The 19,243-nt window shown below is 46.5% G+C and overlaps 2 pseudogenes; both read left to right on the top strand.

Moving 5' to 3' along the window:
• The first annotated feature begins 984 nt into the window (after nucleotides 1-984).
• LOC129395640 (cell division cycle protein 27 homolog) lies at nucleotides 985-2,047 on the top strand (annotated as a pseudogene).
• Nucleotides 2,048-2,080: 33 nt separating this feature from the next.
• Nucleotides 2,081-18,780, top strand: LOC130541186 (cell division cycle protein 27 homolog; annotated as a pseudogene).
• Nucleotides 18,781-19,243: the final 463 nt, after the last annotated feature.

Below are 19,243 nucleotides of genomic sequence, written 5' to 3'. Positions count from 1 at the left end.
TGAACTCATCATTTTTTATGGCTGCATAGTATTCCATGGTGTATACGTGTCACATTTTCTTAATCCAGTCTATCATTGTTGGACATTTGAATTGGTTCCAAGTCTTTGCTATTGTGAATAGTGCCACAATAAATATACATGTGCATGTGTCTTTATAGCAGCATGATTTATAGTCCTTTGGGTATATACCCAGTAATACGATCGCTGGGTCAAATGGTATTTCTAGTTCTAGATCCCTTTTCCATCCCCATCAAGCTACCAATGACTTTCTTCACAGAATTGGAAAAAGCTACTTTAAAGTTCATATGGGACCAAAAAAGAGCCTGAATCTCCAAGTCAATCCTAAGCCAAAAGAACAAAGCTGGAGGCATCACACTACCTGACTTCAGACTATACTACAAGGCTACAGTAACCAAAACAGCATGGTACTGGTACCAAAACAGAGATATGGATCAATGGAACAGAACAGAGCCCCCAGAAATAATGCCACAAATCTACAACTATCTGATCTTTGACAAACCTGAGAAAAACAAGCAATGGGGAAAGGATTCCCTATTTAATAAATGGTGCTGAGAAAACTGGCTAGCCATATGTAGAAAGCTGAAACTGGATCCCTTCCTTACACCTTATACAAAAATCAATGCAAGATGGATTAAAGACTTAAATGTTAGACCTGAAACCATAAAAACCCTAGAAGAAAACCTAGGTATTACCATTCAGGACATAGGCCTGGGCAAGGACTTCATGTCTAAAACACCAAAAGCAATGGCAACAAAAGCCAAAATTGACAAATGTGATCTAATTAAACTAAAGAGCTTCTGTACAGCAAAAGAAACTACCATCAGAGTGAACAGGCAACCCACAAAACTGGTGAGTTTAAATGAGCCCAGGCTGGCCGGGCCGGAGCCGCTATTGGGGGGAGGGTGGTGGGAGGGGTGGAAGGGGTACCTGAGGCACTGCAGAAATTGGGTCTGAGCCTCGAGGATGACGGTGCTGCGGGAACCCCTCCAGCCTGCTACATGGCAAGCACTAAACCACTATGCTTACCGAGATGGGGTTTTCCCCGCAGAATGCCTTTATGCAGAAGTACACTCAGAAGAAGCCTTGTTTTTACTGGCTACCTGTTCTTACTACCCAGGAAAGGCCTATAACACATATAGTCTCTTCAAAGTACACAGTTTTCCTACACTGCAATGCAAATACCTGCTTGCAAAATGTTGTGTTGATCTCAGCAAGCTTGCAGAAGGGGAACAAATCTTATCTGGTGGAGTGTTCCATAAGCAGAAAAGCCATGATGATATTGTTACCAAGTTTGGTGATTCAGCTTGCTTTCCCCTTCCATTGTTGGGACATGTATATTGCAAGACAGATCAGCTTGTCAAAGGATCAGAATACTACCAAAAGTGTCTTAGTTTAAATCCTTTCCTCTGGTATCCCTTGAATCATTATGTGAAATAGATGAAAAGCCAGATCCTGACCAAACATTTAAATTCACATCTTTACAGAACTTTAGCAACTGTCTGCCCAACTCTTGCACAACACAAGTACCTAATCATAGTTTATGTCACAAACAGTCTGAGACCTTTCTTACGGAAACACCCCAGGACACAACTGAATTAAACAGATTGAATTTAGAATCTCCCAATTCAAAGTATTCCTTGAATACAGATTCCCCAGTGTCTTCCATTAATTCAGCTGTAATTTCACGTGATACTGTCCAACTGGGAACAGGAACTTCCATATTATCAAACAGGTTCAAAATAAACCAAAAACTGGTCGAAGTTTATTAAGAGGACCAGCAGCTCTTAGTCCATTAACCCCAAGTTTTGGGATTTTGCCATTAGAAACCCCAAGTCCTTGAGATGGATCCTATTTCCAAAACTACACTGATACACCTTCTGTAATTGATGTGCCATCCACCGGAGCCCCTTCAAAAAAGTCTGTTGCCAGAATTGGCCAAACTGGAGCAAAATCTGTCTTCTCACAGAGTGGAAATAGCCGAGAGGTAACTCCAATTCTTTCACAAACGGGAAGTCCTGGTCCATAAACAAGTACAACACCTCAGGTATTGAGCCCCACTATGACATCTCCCCCAAATGCACTGCATCAAAAAAGTTCACAAGTCTTTACTAGTGACAGTTCCACAACCAAGAAGAATAGGAAGAAATTAAAAATGAAGTTTCCACCTAAAATCCCAAACAGAAAAACAAAAAGTAAAACAAATAAAGGAGGAATAACTCAGCCTCATATAAATGACAGCCTGGAAATTACAAAATTGGACTCTTCCATCAATTCAGAAGGGAAAATATCCACAATCACACCTGAGATTCAGGTATTAATCTACAAAAAGCAGCAGCAGAAGGCTTGATGAGGCTTCTTCCTGAAAAGGGGAAAGGTTATTTAGCTTTGTGTTCATACCACTGCAAAGAAGCTATAAATATTTTGAGCCATCTACCTTCTCACCACTACAATTCTGGTTGGGTACTGTGCCAAATTGGAAGGGTCTATTTTGAACTTTCAGAGTACATGCAAGCTGAAAGAATATTCTCAGAGGTTAGAAGGATTGAGGATTATAGAGTCAAAGCCATGGAAATCTACTCTACAACACTTTGGCATCTTCAAAAACATGTTGCTCTTTCAGTTCTGTCAAAAGACTTAACAGACATGGATAAAAATTCACCAGAGGCCTGGTGTGCTGCAGGGAACTGTTTTAGTCTGCAACAGGAACACGATATTGCAATTACATTCCTCCAGAGAGCTATCCAAGTGGATCCAAATTATGCTTATGCCTATACTCTATTAGGGCATGAGTTTGTCTTAACTGAAGAATGGACAAAGCATTAGCTTGTTTTTGAAATACTATCAGAGTCAATCCTAGACATTATAATGTATGGTAAGTGGTAATGAAGTGTAAAGACAAAGTCTTGTTGATGGTGCTGGTAGTCAATAATTTTTCTTGTTAGATAGCTCTTTATTTTCCTGAATTTGGTTAATAATACTTAGGGGTGATACATACTGTTCAATAACTTCAAACTAACATGTTTTCTTATGAAATGAATGTCTTTAACAAACTCTTAATTTAACTAATGATAATAGAATACCAGATCCTTACACTCAACAGTTTCAGTCTTCTACCAAACTTTTGCAGATACCATAGTTGGGTTTTGTTTGTTTGCTTGTTTAGTTTCGTTAATTGATTTGCTACTTTCTCTTCGAACACATAAATGGTGATTGGGACAAAAAGTGCTTGGGAAATTGGAAAGGAATAGCATAATTCACTTACTGGGTAATAGAAAAAAACCCTGAAAAAAATCACTAGTTGCTGCTTTTTGACAGTGTTCCAGTTTATTGAGTTACTATTAAGAACTTAGTGTACCCTTTTATTTAGCAGTATCTCTGTTTTACTTTTTTGTACTTGGGTATAAGTAGACACATCGGAAATTACTACCAGGTCATATTGTTATCAACTGAATAACATGAAAAATTTTGGTCCTACTTCTGCCTCAACACCATACTTACTGTTGACATTTATTGTATTTTTCTGGACTGACTTAAAAGTTTAAATATCAAGAGAATGTCAGGCACGGTGGCTCATGCCTGTCATCCCAGCACTTTGGGAGGCCGAGGCAGGTGGCTCACAAGGTCAAGAGATTGAGACCATCCTGGCCAACATGGTGAAACCCCGTCTCTATTAAAAGTATAAAAATTAGCTGGGCATGGTGGCAGATGCCTGTAGTCTCAGCTACTCAGGAGGCTGAGGCAGGAGAATCGCTTGAACCCAGGAAGTGGATGTTGCAGTGAGCCAAGATTACGCCATTGCACTCCAGCTTGTGCCACAGAGTGAGACGCTGTCTCAAGAAAAAAAAAAATACAATAAAATACAATAAAATAAATAAATAAATAAATATCAAGAGAAAGTATAATTCTGAAGTCATAACTCTGTGGTAGTTTTTGTCAGATAGGGTTATCTTTGGAGTTAATTATTATAGCAGTGGTTTATCACTTGATTTCCTTCTAAATCTGAAGCATTATATTACTAAAACATTTTTTGATTTGTGAATATGTTGTTTAATGGATTCTATCTCATTTTACAGTAGTAGTTGCAGTGCCTGAAAGGTTGCCAAAAAAAAAGTGCTAGCTTTTGCTGACCAATGTAACAATCAACTTGCCAATACTGCCTTCTCTTCCAATAGCTATGTTCTCCATAATATTTTAAGAACTCAGTTCTTCATAAGACTTGTGTTGTTTTTTATTTTTTCTCAAGTCTGGTTGATCCTTGTCTTGTTCTTTTTTAAATGTGTATTGTCTGTTCAGCTATTTTGCAAGAGCCACATTCTTAAAAAACTTAACCATATCAAAAATTGTGTTTAAAGGAGGATTATTCAGATCGGCAAGCTTTTACTAGGAGAAGTTTAAATGCTGACTTATTTAGGTAACTCTAAATACTGAGCAACTTTATTCTAACTACAAAATAGATAGACTTTCTTTTGTTTTCACTTTCACTATCATTATCACCGTGTTTAATACCTTTTCTCCATCTATAACACAATTATAACGATACACAAAGCCACTCAAATAAAGCAGATATATTTTGCTTAAAAAAAAAAAAAAGAAGTCATGATGTGACACACAATGAGGTGTGACTCGAATCTATAATCTCCAGTGAAAACCGATGAAACAGGGTCAAACCCCATGTCTACTAAAAATAAAAAAATGAGTCGGGCATGGTGGCGCTGAGGCAGAAGAATCGCTGGAACCCAGGAGGCAGAGGTTGCAGTGAGCTGAGATCACGCCACTGCACTCCAGCCGGGGGGGGACAGAACAAGACTCCATCTCAGAAACAAACAAACACACAAAGACAATAAAGGTGTTTAACTCAATGTGTCAGGCTCAGGTCTCTTGACAGGATACATCCAGCACCTGGGGAAACGTCGAGGGGTGTGGTGGAATCTATTCTGTGGCCTCAAGGAAGGGTTTGAGAGATAGCCCCGCAAACGTGATGGCCTAAGGAAGCCCCTCCGTCCAAGAAGCGATATTCATTTGCATCCTGTAGCCACCCACGAGGGAGAATCAGGCTTTCTACAGACCCCCCACCCCCCACCCCACCCCACCGCACCCCTCTGCCTAGTGAAATGAGCTCTCCCTCCGTCAGGCTCTATTCGTGCCAAGTGGTTTTGTAACCTCCAGCGTGTGTGCCTGGGTTGCAGGATGGGGTGAGGCCGGCTGTGGACAAAGGAGGCGATAAAGCGGCGGTGTCCCACGGGTGCCCGGGACGTGGGACGTGAGTGGGGTGGCCAGAGCCTAGGGAACTCATCGCCTGTCAGGACGCCTCCCCTCCTGGTCCCCTCTCTGACCTATGCTCCACATCTTTGCAGTTCAGTGGGGACCTTGTGGGTGGAAGTCGCCATCCCTTTGGACTTTAGCCGAGGATGGCCAGGCTCCCAAGAGTCTCCCCGGAGTCGGGTCCTTGGGCAGGCTCACAAGGATGCTGACAGTGATGATGATGGTGATGTAAGTTGGAGGCCTTGGGCCAATGCAGAGGTATCCGTTTGACCTCAGTGGGAGAAGTCAGCTTTGCGGAGTCCCGTGCTTCCTTCCAGAGACTCATCCAGCACTAGCAAGCATGGTCCCAAGGATCCCAGCTCCCAGCAGAGCCACTTTTGTTCACACAGGATCCTGGGCAAGAAAGTTCTCAGCACGTTTAGGCCTCCTAGCCAAAAAGCCAAAGCTACCTCTGGGATTTTTTTCAAAGGGCCAGTGGTTCCACAATGGGCTGTGGGTAGTTGTGGAAATGGAGAGAAGTGTTTGCAGATACACATTTGAGACAGAACGGACAGGGCTTGGTCACAGGTCATGTAGGACACGAGCAGATGCACATTGAGAAAACCCTCCCAGCATCCTAGGTGAACAGAGGTATGCCTTTTTGAGACAGTCGAGGGAGAGGCAACCCCAGATTTTAAGGTTGGATCTTTATTAATATGTAGTATCTATGAGTTTTCCAAGTCAAGAAATCAACTTGCCAGTTCTGTACAGCATTCTGTAGGGAGATCATATCTGGGATGCCTAAAGTTAAGAATTCAGGCCATGGTAATGGATTAGATTAGATGTACTTGAACTTATTTTGCAAAGAAAGAGAGGGTGGGAGATAGCAAGAGCCAGAGAGTGAGCAAGAAAGAGAGAGACAGAGACTGAGAGAGACAGACAGAGAGATACAAAGATACACAAAGAGAAAAAGAGAGAGAGACAGACAGATAAAGACACAGAGAAAGACAGAGATGGACAGAGAGAGAAACAGAAAGAGAGATAGAGACAGAAAGAGAGAGAGACAGACAGAGACAGAGACAGACAGACAGACAGGAAGACTGACAGGCAGAGAAAGAGAGTAAGACAGAAGGCAGACACACACACAAAGAGAGAGAGACAGAGACAGATGGAGAAACAGAGAGAAAGAAAGAGACAGACAGAGAGAGAGAAAGAGACAGAGAAAGACAGAGACAGAGGGAGAGAGAGAGACAGAAAGAGAGAGACAGAGACAGAGAGAGAAACAGACAAGGAGAGAGAGAGACAGACAGACAGGCAGAGAAAGTAAGACAGAAGACAGACACAGAGAGAGAGACAGGGAGAGAGAGAGAGACAGAGAGACAGAGACAGAGAAACAGACAGGCAAAGAGAGAGAGAGAAAAAAACAAGAGAGAAAAAAACAGGGAGAGAGAGAGACAGACAGAGAGACAGGGAGAGAGAGCAAGAGAGAGAGACCAACAGACAGACAGACAGACAAAGAAAGAGAATAAGACAGAAGACAGACACAGTGAGAGAGACAGAGAGAGAGAGAGAGAGACAGCGAGATAGGAAAGAGAGATACAGACAGACAAAGAGACAGACAGACAAAGACAGAGATGGACAGAGAGAGACAGAGAGAAACAAAGAGAGAGAGAGAGACAGGCAGGCAGAGAAAGAGAGTAAGATAGAAGACAGACACAGTGAGAGAGACAGGCAGAGAGAGACAGATAAAGACAGAGAGAAAGAAAGAGAGAGACAGACAGAGATGGAGGGAGAGAGACCGAGAGAAACAGACAGAAAGAGAGACAGAGACAGAGATGGAGAGAAACAGACACGGAGAGAGAGAGACAGTGAAAGACAGACAAACAGAGAGAGAGAGACAGACAGGCAGGCAGAGAAAGGGAGTAAGACAGAAGACAGACACAGTGAGAGAGACAGGCAGAGAGAGAGAGAGAGAGAGAGAAATAGGCAGAGAGAGAGAGACAGAGAGAGAGAGAAGACAGAGAAAGAGAGAGACAGAGAGACAGAGAGAGGAGGAGGAAGGGCGTGCTCAGGAAATAATTACACATATTTTATAATGCTTTTGATCCCATAAACAGTGGCTGGGGTGGTCTTTGAAAACAACAGCAACAACAGCAACAAGAGCAGCAGCAGCAGCAAGAGCAGCCGCAGCATTCACTTACGGATTTCCAGAAAATAAGATGCTCTGAAGTATAGTAAATATCAACCGGCTTTCACTACACGTTGAGAGATTCACAAAAGCGCTAGTTAACAACAGGAGAAAACAGCAGCTAACATGTCTTGGGGAAAATATATGTCCTCCTGAAAATTGGGGATTTCTACTTCATCTGAAAAGAAATACATACGAAAAAGGAAAAACACAAACAAAACAAAACAACAAACACGGACCAAGGCACCGTCCCTGGAAATCTTAAGTGAGCAAAGTATTAGTTTTCAGAAAGCGTTTCAATTCTGGGCAAATACTAAGAAGGTCCAGACTAGAGCTGTGACACCATTCCCATTGTGAAACTATGCCGGCGGGAGGGCGAGAAACTAAAACATCATGATAAAAAGTGATTGAGACCCAGCCAGGGTGAAGCTTTCCTAGGGAGGGAGGCCTGAAGAAGGAAGCTGGGGAAAACCCCAAAACTGCAGACCTGCCCGCTTGCCCACGCGGGTCAAGGGCTATGCCATCGGCCCAAGCTGTCTCTGGGGAAGTGGGACCGTGCCACCCCCATCTTCAAAAACCATGGCCACTGAGTGAGGCCTGACGCCCACCGTTGCAAATGTCAGCCTAGCAAGAATGAGATCTCTGGCAAGGGGTGGGAGAAGGGGAGAGAAGAGGGAGGCGCACCTGGGTGGCTCTGGAAGGTTTCCAAGCAGGGTGTTGGGAGGCGGGGGGTAGGGGTTTTGGGGGGAACCCACCTAACTGATTCACTAAATGAAGGTAAAGGGACATAGGTAGTGGGGGGAGCCAGGCGGCGACTTGAAAATTAAACTGACCCCTCCTAAAACCCAAGTAGAAGAGTCAATGCGCATGAAAGAAACCAACACACATAGAAAACTAAAGCGCTAATCAAAGAAAAATAGGGCCCCCGCCAGGGCGGAGGTTCCCTAGGCAACCAGGTAGAGAGGGAGGGGCCTCCAGAAGGGAGAGAGAGAAACCCGTTGCCCCAGGCTCGGTGAAGTCCGGGAGACCTCCCTCTGTGTCACCTCGACTTTCAATAACAGTGGCCACTAAGTGATGCCCGAAGACAACCGATGCCTGCAAGTGTCAGTCAGCACGGAAAAGAATGCATTTATTTATTTATTTATTTATTTATTTATTTATTTATTTATTTATTTAGAGATAGAGTCTCACTCACTCTACAGCCCGGGCTGTAGTGCAGTGGCGCGATCTCGGCTCACTGCAGCCTCTGCCTCCCAGGTTCAAGCGATTCTCCTGCCTCAGCCTCCCGAGTAGCTGGCATTACAGGCACCTGCCCCACCGCGCCCGACTCAATTTAATATTTTTAGTAGAGACGGGGTTTTGCTGTGTTGGCAAGGCTGGTCTCGAACTCCCAACCTCAGGTGATCCACCCGCCTCGGCCTCCCAAACTGCTGGGATGACAGACGTGAGCCACCGCGCCTGGCCTTAAACGTGTATTTCTCAGTCGAGGAGCTTATCAGGGAAATACAAGAAGTAGGGACGCCACACATGACAGAGAGAAAAGTTGGAAAATGCCCCTTCCATCCAAGTGAGGATCCGGCCTCGACCTCCCAAAATCATGCACCGAGTGGCGAAGCCTAGCAAGGCCTGTCTGTCTAGATTCCTCTCGGCCTCTCTAAGCAGGTGCTTCTCACTTTCTTGGAAGGGGCAGGGCCCTCTCCAGCACGGGGGCTCTGACAGACTGACAGAGAAAGAGACAGACATAGAAAGACAGAGATGGACAGAGAGACACAGAGAGAAACAGAAAGAAAGAGAGAGAGACAGAGACAGAGAGAGAAACAGACAGTCAGGGAGGGAGAGAGACAGAGAGAGAGAGAGACAAACAGAGAGAAATAAACAGAAACAGAGAGAGAGACAGAGAAAGAGAGAGAAACAGACACACAGAGACAGACAGAGACAGACAGAGAGAAACAGAAAGAGAGAGAGATGGAGAGAGAGAGAGAAAAAGGGAGGGAGAGAGAGAGACAAACAGAAAGGCAGAGAAAGATTAAGACAGAAGACAGACACAGTGAGAGAGACAGGCAGAGAAAGAGAGAGACAGAGACAGAGAGAAAGAGAGACAGAGAAAGACAGAGATGGACAGAGAAAAACAGAAAGAGAGAGAGATAGAGAAAGAGAGAGAAACAGACAGGGAGGGAGAGAGACAGAGAGAGAGAGACAGGCAGGCAGAGAGACAGAGACAGAGAGAAACAGACAGAAAGAGAGAGACGGAGCGAGTGAGAGATAGAGAGAGAAACAGAAAGAGAGGGGGAGAGAGAGACAGACAGACAGACAGAGAAGGAGAGTAAGACAGAAGACAGACACAGTGAGAGAGACAGGCAGAGGGAGAGAGAGACAGAGAGAAAGAAAGAGAGAGACAAACAGAGAAAGAGACAGACAAAGATGGACAGAGAGAAACAGCAAGAGAGAGAGAGACAGGGAGAGAGAGAGAGAGAGAGACAGACAGACAGGGAGAGAAAGAGAGTAAGACAGAAGATAGGCACAGAGAGAGAGAGAAAGAGAGAGAGAAAGAAAGAGAGAGACAGTCTGGGTGTGGTGGCTCACTCCTGTCATCCCAGCACTTTGGGAGGCCAAGGCGGACGGATCACGAGCTCAGAAGATTGGAGATCGAGACTATCCTGGCTAACACGGTGAAATCCCGTCTCTACTAAAAATACAAAAAATTAGCCGGGCTTGGTGGCGGGAGCCTATAGTCCCAGCTACTCCGGAGGCTGAGGCAGGAGAATAGCGTGAACCTGGGAGGTGGAGCTTGCAGTGAGCCAAGATGGCGCCACTGTACTCCTGCCTGGGTGACACAGTGAGACTCCCTCTGAAAAAAAAAAAAAAGAAAAAGAAAGAGAGAGACAGACAGACAGAGGAAGAGAGGAAGAGATAGAGAGAAACAGACAGAGAGAGAGACAGAGAGAGAGAGAGAGGGAAACGGAAAGGCAGGGAGGGAGAAAGAGAGAAAGAGAGAGACAGGCAGAGGAAGAGAGTAAGGCAGAAGACAGACAGTGAGAGAGACAGGCAGAGAGAGACAGACAGAGACAGAGAGAAAGAGGGAGACAGAGAGAGATGGAGAGAGAGACAGAGAGAAACAGAAAGAGTGAGAGACAGAGAGAGAGTGAGAGAGAGAGACAGAAAGGGAGGCAGAGGGACAGACAAAGAGAGAGACAGAAGGGTAGAGAAAGAGAGTAAGACAGAAGATAGGCACAGAGAGACAGAGACAGAGAGAAACAGAGAAAGACAGAGAGAGACAGAGAGAAACAGACAGAAAGAGAGAGACAGAGAGAGAGAGAAACAGACAGGGAGGGAGAGAGAGAGAGACAGACAGGCAGAGAAAGAGAGTTAGAAGACAGACACCGTGAGACAGGCAGAGAGAGACAGAGATAGAGAGAAAGAAAGAGACAGACAGATAGACAGAGAAAGAGACAGATAGAGAAAGACAGAGATGGACAGAGAGACAGAGAGAAATACACAGAAAGAGAGGTCCTGGCCCAGTAGCAATACAGTGTCTTTTCTTTCATTTTCTCTTTCTTTTCTGGTTTTCTTTTCTTTTCTTTTCTTTTCTTTTCTTTTCTTTCCTTTCCTTTCCTTTCCTTTCCTTTTCTTTCTTTCTTTCTTTTTTACATTTATTTATTTATGTGTTTGGAGACCAAGTCTCACTCTGTCACCCAGGCTGTAGTGCAGTGGCGCCATCCCGGGTTACTGCAACATCTGCCTTCCAGATTCAAGCTATTCTCCCACTTCAACCTCCTGAGTAGCTGGGATTACAGCTGTCTGCCCCACTGCGCCCAGCTCAGTTTCTTATTTTCAGTAGAGACAGGATTTCCCCATGTTGTCTAGGTTGGTCTTGAACTCCTGACCTCGTGAAACACCCACCTCGGCCTCCCAAAGTGCTGGGATGACAGACGTGTGCCACTGTGTTCAGTGTACAGCGCCATTTCTTAGAAATCACTCATGGGAACACACACTTATATGTCATGTGTAGAGATTTTATTTATTTATTTATTTATTTATTTATTTATTTATTTATTTATTTTATTTTATTTTATTTTGCACCAGAAGGTGGGGGGACAGAGTTTCGGTCTTGCTGCCCAGGCTAGAGTGCAATGGCATAGGGGACTCAAGGAGTCAACCTAAGGCAGAGAAGACACGTCATTCTGAGTGTAAGGGCCACAGCGAAAAGTGTAAGGGCCCGTGCTTTTAAAGGCTGAAATCCCGGCAGCTCAGGCCTGCCGTCCCAGCACTTTGGGAGGCCCAGGAGGGTGGATCGCTTGAGGTCAGGAGTTCAATACCAACGTGGCCAACATGAAGAAACCCCGTCTCTACTAAAAACAGAAAAATTAGCCGGCTGTCGTGGTGCACACCTGTAATCCCAGCTACAGAAGAAGAATCATTGGAACCTGGGAAGCAGAGGTTTCAGTGAGCCGAGAGAGTGCCACTGCACCACAGCCTGGGTAACAGAGCAAGAGAAACTCAGTCAAAAAAAAAAGAAAAGAAGGAAAAAAAAAAAAAAAAGAAGAGGCCCAAATACTGCATTGTCGCTGAATGTTCCCCCAAAAGGCCGGAAACCCCCTGACTCAGGTCCAGGAGGTGGTGTTTCGTTTCACTTCTCTCTCTCTTTCCCTCTCTCCCTCTCTCTGTCTCTCCCTTCTCTCTCTTTCTCCCCTAACTTTCATTTCTTATTCAAACATACATGTGCAAGATTGTTACATAGGTAAACTTCTGACGGGGGTGTTCAGTGTGCAGATGAATTCATCAGCCGGACACTCAGCACAGGGCTCAACAGTTTTCATGGTTTTTTTTGTTTGTTTGTTTTTTCCTGAAGCTGTCTCTCCTTCCACCCTTCCTCCCTCAAGTAGGCTCCCGCGTCTCTGGTCCCCTGGTTCTGCCCACGCAGAACTCTCATCTATAAGTTCCCACTTATGGATGAGAACATGTGGTATTTAGCTAATCGTTGCTTTCATCTTCGGTGGTGGCGGTGAAAGAGGAATGACACTAAATAGACCCTTAGGACTCTCCCCTCCATTCCCACCCCATACCCCCTTCCCACACACACCCTCATTCCTGCACCCCCTCCTCAAATGCAGGAAAGGAAGAAAGACAAATTAAAGTAAGAGGTAAGCCTCCAAGGCGGTGGAGTCAGGGGATCTCAAAGGGTGAGCAAGGGATGGGGGTCGGGGGATGTCTTGGCTGAGCTTGCAACAATAGGGGACCGAGTTTCCAGCCCCACCACACCCGCTAATCCTCAGCGGCAGCCAGCCACTGGGTGGGGTTGTGCCTGTAACAGCTTCTGAATGGAGAGAAGCCCAAGGCGATGGAAGGCATCAGCTCCAACTCCAGGAAGGAAATAAGGCTTTGGGCATTTGAATGGGGCTTTAGAAGGCGGTGCTGCGGCTTCCAAAGTGATGCCCCTTGCCTCGCCTCACCTGGACCAGAGAGAGACTCCGTCTCAAAATCAATCAATCAACCAATCAATCAATAATAAAAAAATTCATCAATGGAAGAAAGAAAGAAAGAAAAGAAAGAAAGAAAGAAAGAAAGAAAGAAAGAAAGAAAGAAAGAAAGAAAGAAAGAATGAATTAGTACAGCGGTCATGGTCTTGAATCATTCCCCAGAGTCCAGGTGCAGTGGCTCATGCCTACCACGCCAGCACTTTGAGACACTGGTTCAGGAGGGTTGCAACAAAATGATGAGACCCTGTCTGTGGAAAAACATAAAAATGAAGGCCAGGTGCAGTGGCTCACGCCTGCCATTCCAGCACTTTGGGAGGCCGAGGAGGGCGGATCACCTCAGGTTGGGAGTTCGAGACCAGCCTGACCAACATGGAGAAGCCCCGCCTCTACTAACAATACATAATCAGGCAGACGTGGTGGCATATGCCTGCAATCCCAGCTACTCAGGAGGCTGACGCAGGAGAATCGCTTGAACTTGGGAGGCAGAGGTTGCTGTGGGCCAAGATCGTGCCATTGCACTCCAGTCTGGGCAACAAAAGTGAAACTCTGTCTCAGGAAAATAAATAAATAAATAAATAAAAATGATCTGGGCACAGTGGCACCTGCCTGTGGTCCCAGGTACTCTACTCTGGAGGCTGAGGTGGGAGGATCACTTGAGTCCAGGAGCATCCATGCTGCAGTGAGTGAGTTATGATGGCACCACTCCCAGGGCGACAGAGCGAGACGCTGTCTCTAAATCAGTCAATCAATCAATCAGATCACTGGAAGGTGCTGTGTCTTACTTTCAAAGGGTGTCTCTTTAGGCCAAGCAGGCATGGTGCCTCACACCAGTAATCCCAGCATTTTGGGAGGCCGAGGTGGGAGGAAAGAAGGAAGGGAGGAAGGGAGGAAGGGAGAAAAGAAGGAAGGCAGGAGGCAGTCAGTCAGGCAGGAAAGAAAGAAAAAGGAAAGAAAGAAAGAGAGAAAGAAAGAAAAAGATAGAAAGAAAGAAAGAAAGAAGAGAGAAGAAAAAAGAAGAGAGAAAAGAAAATAGAAAATGGGGAGGGGCATATCTCCTTGACTGGTAACTACCCAGGATACAGCTGACTGAAGCCTTGACCTGTGGGGCCTCAAGTGATCTTCTCCTTATCTCAGCCTCCTGAGTAGCTGCGACTACAGGTGGGTATCAGCACACAAAACTCATCTTATAACAATATTGTGATTATTATTGAGACAGAGTCTCGCTTTGTCTCAATAATTGCCATGGCACGATCTCAGCTCACTGCAATCTCGGCACCCCTGGTTCAAGCAACTCGCCCGCCTCAGTCTCCTGAGTAGTTGTGATTACAAGCTTATGCCACCAGGCCTGGCTAATTGTTCTATATTTCATCAAGATGGGGTTTTGCCATGTTGGCCAGTCTGGTCTTGAACTCCTGGCCTCTAGTGATCCACCCGCCTTGGCCTCCCAAAGTGCTGGGATGACAGGCGGGAGACACTGTGCCCAGCCCAGATAATCTTTTTAATAATTTGTAGAGAAGAGGTTTCGTCAGCCGCTGGGTAGAGCCTGGGGTGGGTTTTCCTCAGACTGCATACTGTGAAAAGGGTAAATTAGTGTGGTTTGTGAACTAGATGTGGAAATTGCCTGTGTGTGTGTGTGTGTGTGTGTGTGTGTGTGTGAGAAAGAGAGAGAGAGAGAGAGAGATCAATCCCACCGTGAGGACCTGGAAATGGTGTTTGATTTGGGTCCCTGTCTAGTCACCTCTCTGTTTCTAGATGACTGAGGATTCCACAAATGAAGTTCAGAAGTATCTATTGAGCTGTTTCTCCCTCTCATGCATCTCATCTGTGTGGTGGAGAAAGGGAAGAAAAGAGGTTCTGATGGGAAGTTGTCTTCATGCCTGAGGAAGCTGAAGGCAGGCTGACGGAAAGGAGGGCATCCTATGTGACATTTCCATACCTGGGCACCCTTTACAATGCTGGGGCTGCCAGTCCACCATGTACGTCAACCAACCCCCAAGAACAGCACAGTCCGGGGTGATCCAGTCCATCCCATCCGGCCCACCCGGGGCATCTGGTGGAAGTCTTCGTTGGAGGATTCAAAAGCAGTGTCAACGTGGTTCCCTTGGGGTCGCCAGGCAAAGGCCAGCCAGAGGAGGGTGGCGGGACGTGAAGGGGGGCGGGACATCAGCCTCAGAGCTCCCTGGAAGGTGGCAGGCAGCTGATGGGGGACCCTGAGCCAGAGACATCTGGCAGGTTATAGATCTGGAAGCCGCATCTGTCCTCTCGCATATCTCTCCCATGGAAAATCCCATGGCGGCGGTGGGAGCCTTGGCTGGGGGAGAAGTGGGGACAAGGCGGAGAGGGAAGGAGGCCCTAGGGAGGATTTAGCAACAAAAGCCCACCCAGCCAAGCTCCCTCCCTCCTATCGGGTCCAAGGTACACACTGGGAGGTGGCAAGAGAAAAGTTCACCCCTTGCTTTTTGTCTTTCTCTTTATTTTTTTATCTTTTTAATTTTACAAGAGATGCTCATTTCAACAACTAGATGGTGGATGTGATGGGAGAAGTTTCTAGACCAGGAGTTTGAGAACAGCCTGAGCAACTGAGCAACACAAGTAGGAGAGCCCAGCTGAAAAAAATGTAAAAAAGAAGGAGGAGGAGGATGAAGAAAGAAAAGAAAAGAGAAGAAAAGAAGAGAAGAGAAAAGAAAAGAAAAAAGAAAAACAACCACCAAGAAAGTTAAAATTCTCCAATGGTACAGGCACAAAAAAGAGCAATTTCACATCTTTTCCCACAACATGGATAGAGCTGGAAGCAAGTATGTACTCAGTGAACTGCCTTCTGCTTACAAGTGGGAGGTAAACAGTGGGTACGCACATGGTCATCAAGATGGAAATAACAGACACTCCAAAAGGGAGGAGGAGGGTAGGAAGGGGACGAGGAATGAATAAATCACCCGTCGGAGACAACGTTCAACACGTGGGTATTGGATACACTGGAGGTCCACTTCTACAACTGGAGGCAGTAGTATGCCGATCTAACAAACAAGCACGTACACCCCCTGAGTCTGTAAAATACCAGAACAATGACGACAGGACCACCAGCAGCAGCAGCAACAACAACAACAAAACAGAAGCTGGAACACAAAACCACCACCACCACCAGAATCACCAGTTGGGGGTTGGGGGAGGGTGGCCATGCTCAAGGCCCTCAGGCTGAGTCCCCTCGGGTTTAAAAAAGAAAACAGCAGACTCATTCCTGTCTGTAGGCAGGAAACATCCAATCAAAGTTCTCCATTGCTAGAAAGGGAAGTAGAATAAGGAGAAGGGCTTATTGATCTTCTTGTGATCTATCGAGACCATACATGTAGTAAAAAATTAAATTCAAACAGCAATACTTTCTACACTGTTCAAAAGCATCGAAGATCGGACGCACCACACTCCATGGGGCTTGTGCCACTAGAAAGAAAAGGCAGGCCAGGCGCGGTGGCTCACGCCTGTCATCCCAGCACTTTAGGAGGCCGAGGCGGGCAGATCACGAGGTCAGCAGATCGAGACCATCCTGGCTAACATGGTGAAACCCGGTCTCTACTAAAAATACAAAAAATTAGCCGGGCCTGGTTTGGGCACCTGTAGTCCCAGCTATTCAGGAGGCTGAGGCAGGAGGATGGCGTGAAACCAGGAGGCAGAGCTTGCAGTGAGCCGAGATAGCCACTGCACTCTGGCCTGAGCGAAAGAGTGAGACTCCGTCTCAAAAAAAAAAAAAAAAAAAAAAAAAAGCCAGGCATAGTGCTGCATGCCTGTAGTCCCAGCTACTCAGGAAGCTGTGGTAGAAGAGTCACTTGACCCAGCAGTTTGAGGCTGCAGTGAGCTATGATCATGCCACTGCACTCTGGCCTGGGTGACAGAGTGAAACCCCATCTCAAAACAAAGAACAACCAAAAACCTACAAGCATACTCAGAGATAGTGTGGGTTTGGTTCCAGACAACCACAATAAGGCAAATGTTACAATCAAGTTAGTCACATAAACATTTTGTTTCCCAGTGCTTATAAAAGTTATGCTTAAACTATGTTGTAGTGTAATGAGTATTTAATAATAATTAATTAATTAGTAATCACATTATGTCTAAAAAACTGTGTACATACCTTAACTTAAAATACCTTATTGCTGAAAAATACTAATGAATATCTGAGCTTTACCAAGTCATAATCTTTTTGCTGGTGAGTGAAGGGGTGGCCTACCCCTCCCGACTTGTGGGTATTTCTAGTCAGGTGGGATGAGAGACTGAGAAAAGAATTAAGACACAGAGACAAAGTATAGAGAAACAACAGTAGGCCCAGGGGACTGGCGCTCAGCATACCAAGGACCTGCACCAGCACCGGCCTCTGAGATCCCTGAGTTTTTATTGGTTATTATTTTTATTATTTCAGCAAAAAGGAATGTAGTAGGAGAGCAGGGTGATAATAAGGAGAAGGTCAGCAAAAAACATATGAGCAAAAAAATCTATGTCATAATTAAGTTCAAGGGAAGGGACTATGACTGGACGTGCATGTAAGCCAGATTTATGTTTCTTTCCACCCAAACATCTCAGTGGAGTAAAGAATAACAAACCAGCATTACTGCAAACATGTGTCACCTCCCACAATAGGGCGGTGTTTCTCCTATCTCAGAATTGAACAAATGTACAATTGGGTTTTATACTGAGACATTCAATTCCCAGGGGCAGCGAGCAGACAGTGGCCTTCCTCTATCTCAACTGCAAGAGGCTTTCCTGTTTTACTAATCCACCTCAGCACAGACCCTTAACGGGGGTCAGGCTGGGGGACAGTCAGGTCTTTCTCATCCCATGAGGTCATATTTCAGACTATCACATGGGGAGAAAACTTAGACAATACCCTGCTTTCAAGGGCAGAGGTCTCTGCGGCTTTCTGCAGTGCATTGTGCCCCTCGTTTGTTGAGACTAGAGAATGGCGATGACTTTTACCAAGTGTACTGCTTGTAAACATTTTGTTAACAAGGCACATCCTGCACAGCCCTAGATCCCTTAAACCTTGATTTCATACAACATATGTTTTTGTGAGCTCCAGGTTGGGTCAAAGTGGCTGGGGCAAAGTGGCACAACCTTTCCTAGATCCGGCGCCACTGGGGGAGCTGAAGGACGTGGAAGAGCCCGCTCCGCTAGAACCATTCCTCAGCCAGGAAGAACACTTGGCTGTGCTGGAGGAGCTTTAGGACGCGGGGTTGGGGCGGGGTAGGGGCAGTGCGGTGGCCTCTGTTTTGCGGTGAACCTCTCACTGGATATGGAGAGGCGTGTCTTCCCTTCCAACTGACCTGCCTAGGATCCCTGAGTTCCAGGTCCCATGAGAGACTCCACTCAGAGGCGGGCTGCCATTCTTTTCTGAGCATCCCGGGGATCCCAGGGCCTGTCCAGGTACTGGGAGGCGGACTGTCTACTGCTCATGCGCGGGTTAGCAGGCAGCAGCCTAGGTTTTCTAACTAGCCTAGGTAGAGCTCTCATCCCTTCCCTCTTGCCCCCCACCTCGTTCTTCAGTGGGGCGGGCGGAGACCTCCATCCCGGGAAACACTGGCACGGGCAGACGCCAGGCCTTCTCTTCCTTCCGTGTCTCGAAACCTCTGCCTCCCCTCCCCACCGTCAATAGCCTACCCTTGCCCCGCCAGCTTCCTCGGCATCACCGTGGAGCGCCTGACAGCTAAATGCAGACCAGAGACCCCGCCCAAGCCGGGGTGCTGCCCTTTCTACGCGGGAGAGAATTCAGGCAGAGATGGAGAGGTGAACGGAGACAGAGAGGGAGGGAGAGATGGAGGGAGGAAAGAACGGATGGACCGAGGGGCCTTGGAAAGGATGGAGGGATAGAAGGAAGGAGAGAGGGAAGGAGGGAGGGAAGGAGGAAGGGAGGAACTGAGGGAGGGACAGAGGGAAAGAGGGAGGGAGGGAGCAAGAAACAGAGAGAGGAAGGCAGAGAGAAAAGCAGTCTTCTGCCTCCAGGACCAGCAGGATCTCGCACTCCGGAAAATGTTGGGTGCCCAGTGCAGGCTAAGTGCTCGACCCACAGCTGCGTCGGCCTGTGGGGCTCTCACTGGCCCTCTGGATCGCCAGCCTGGGTTAGAATTTCCTTTCCCAAGGAATGAGGGAATTGCCCAGAGAGCAATGAGCCGAGACTTGGGTGATTGTCCATTTTTCATCCACATGGTTCACAGATGAGATAGCCCCACGTTGAGCCCCACGTTGAGCCCCACGCGAGGTGGATAGTCCCATCCACACAGGAGTCACATTCTGGCCGACTGAAGCGTGGTTTCGGGTTCCACATTCCTTTGCC

Source organism: Pan paniscus, chromosome Y, assembly GCF_029289425.2.
Source record: "Pan paniscus chromosome Y, NHGRI_mPanPan1-v2.0_pri, whole genome shotgun sequence".
Classification (NCBI taxonomy): domain Eukaryota; kingdom Metazoa; phylum Chordata; class Mammalia; order Primates; family Hominidae; genus Pan; species Pan paniscus.
Note: the sequence above shows the minus strand (reverse complement) of the source record. Positions and strands in the feature narration are given on the sequence as shown.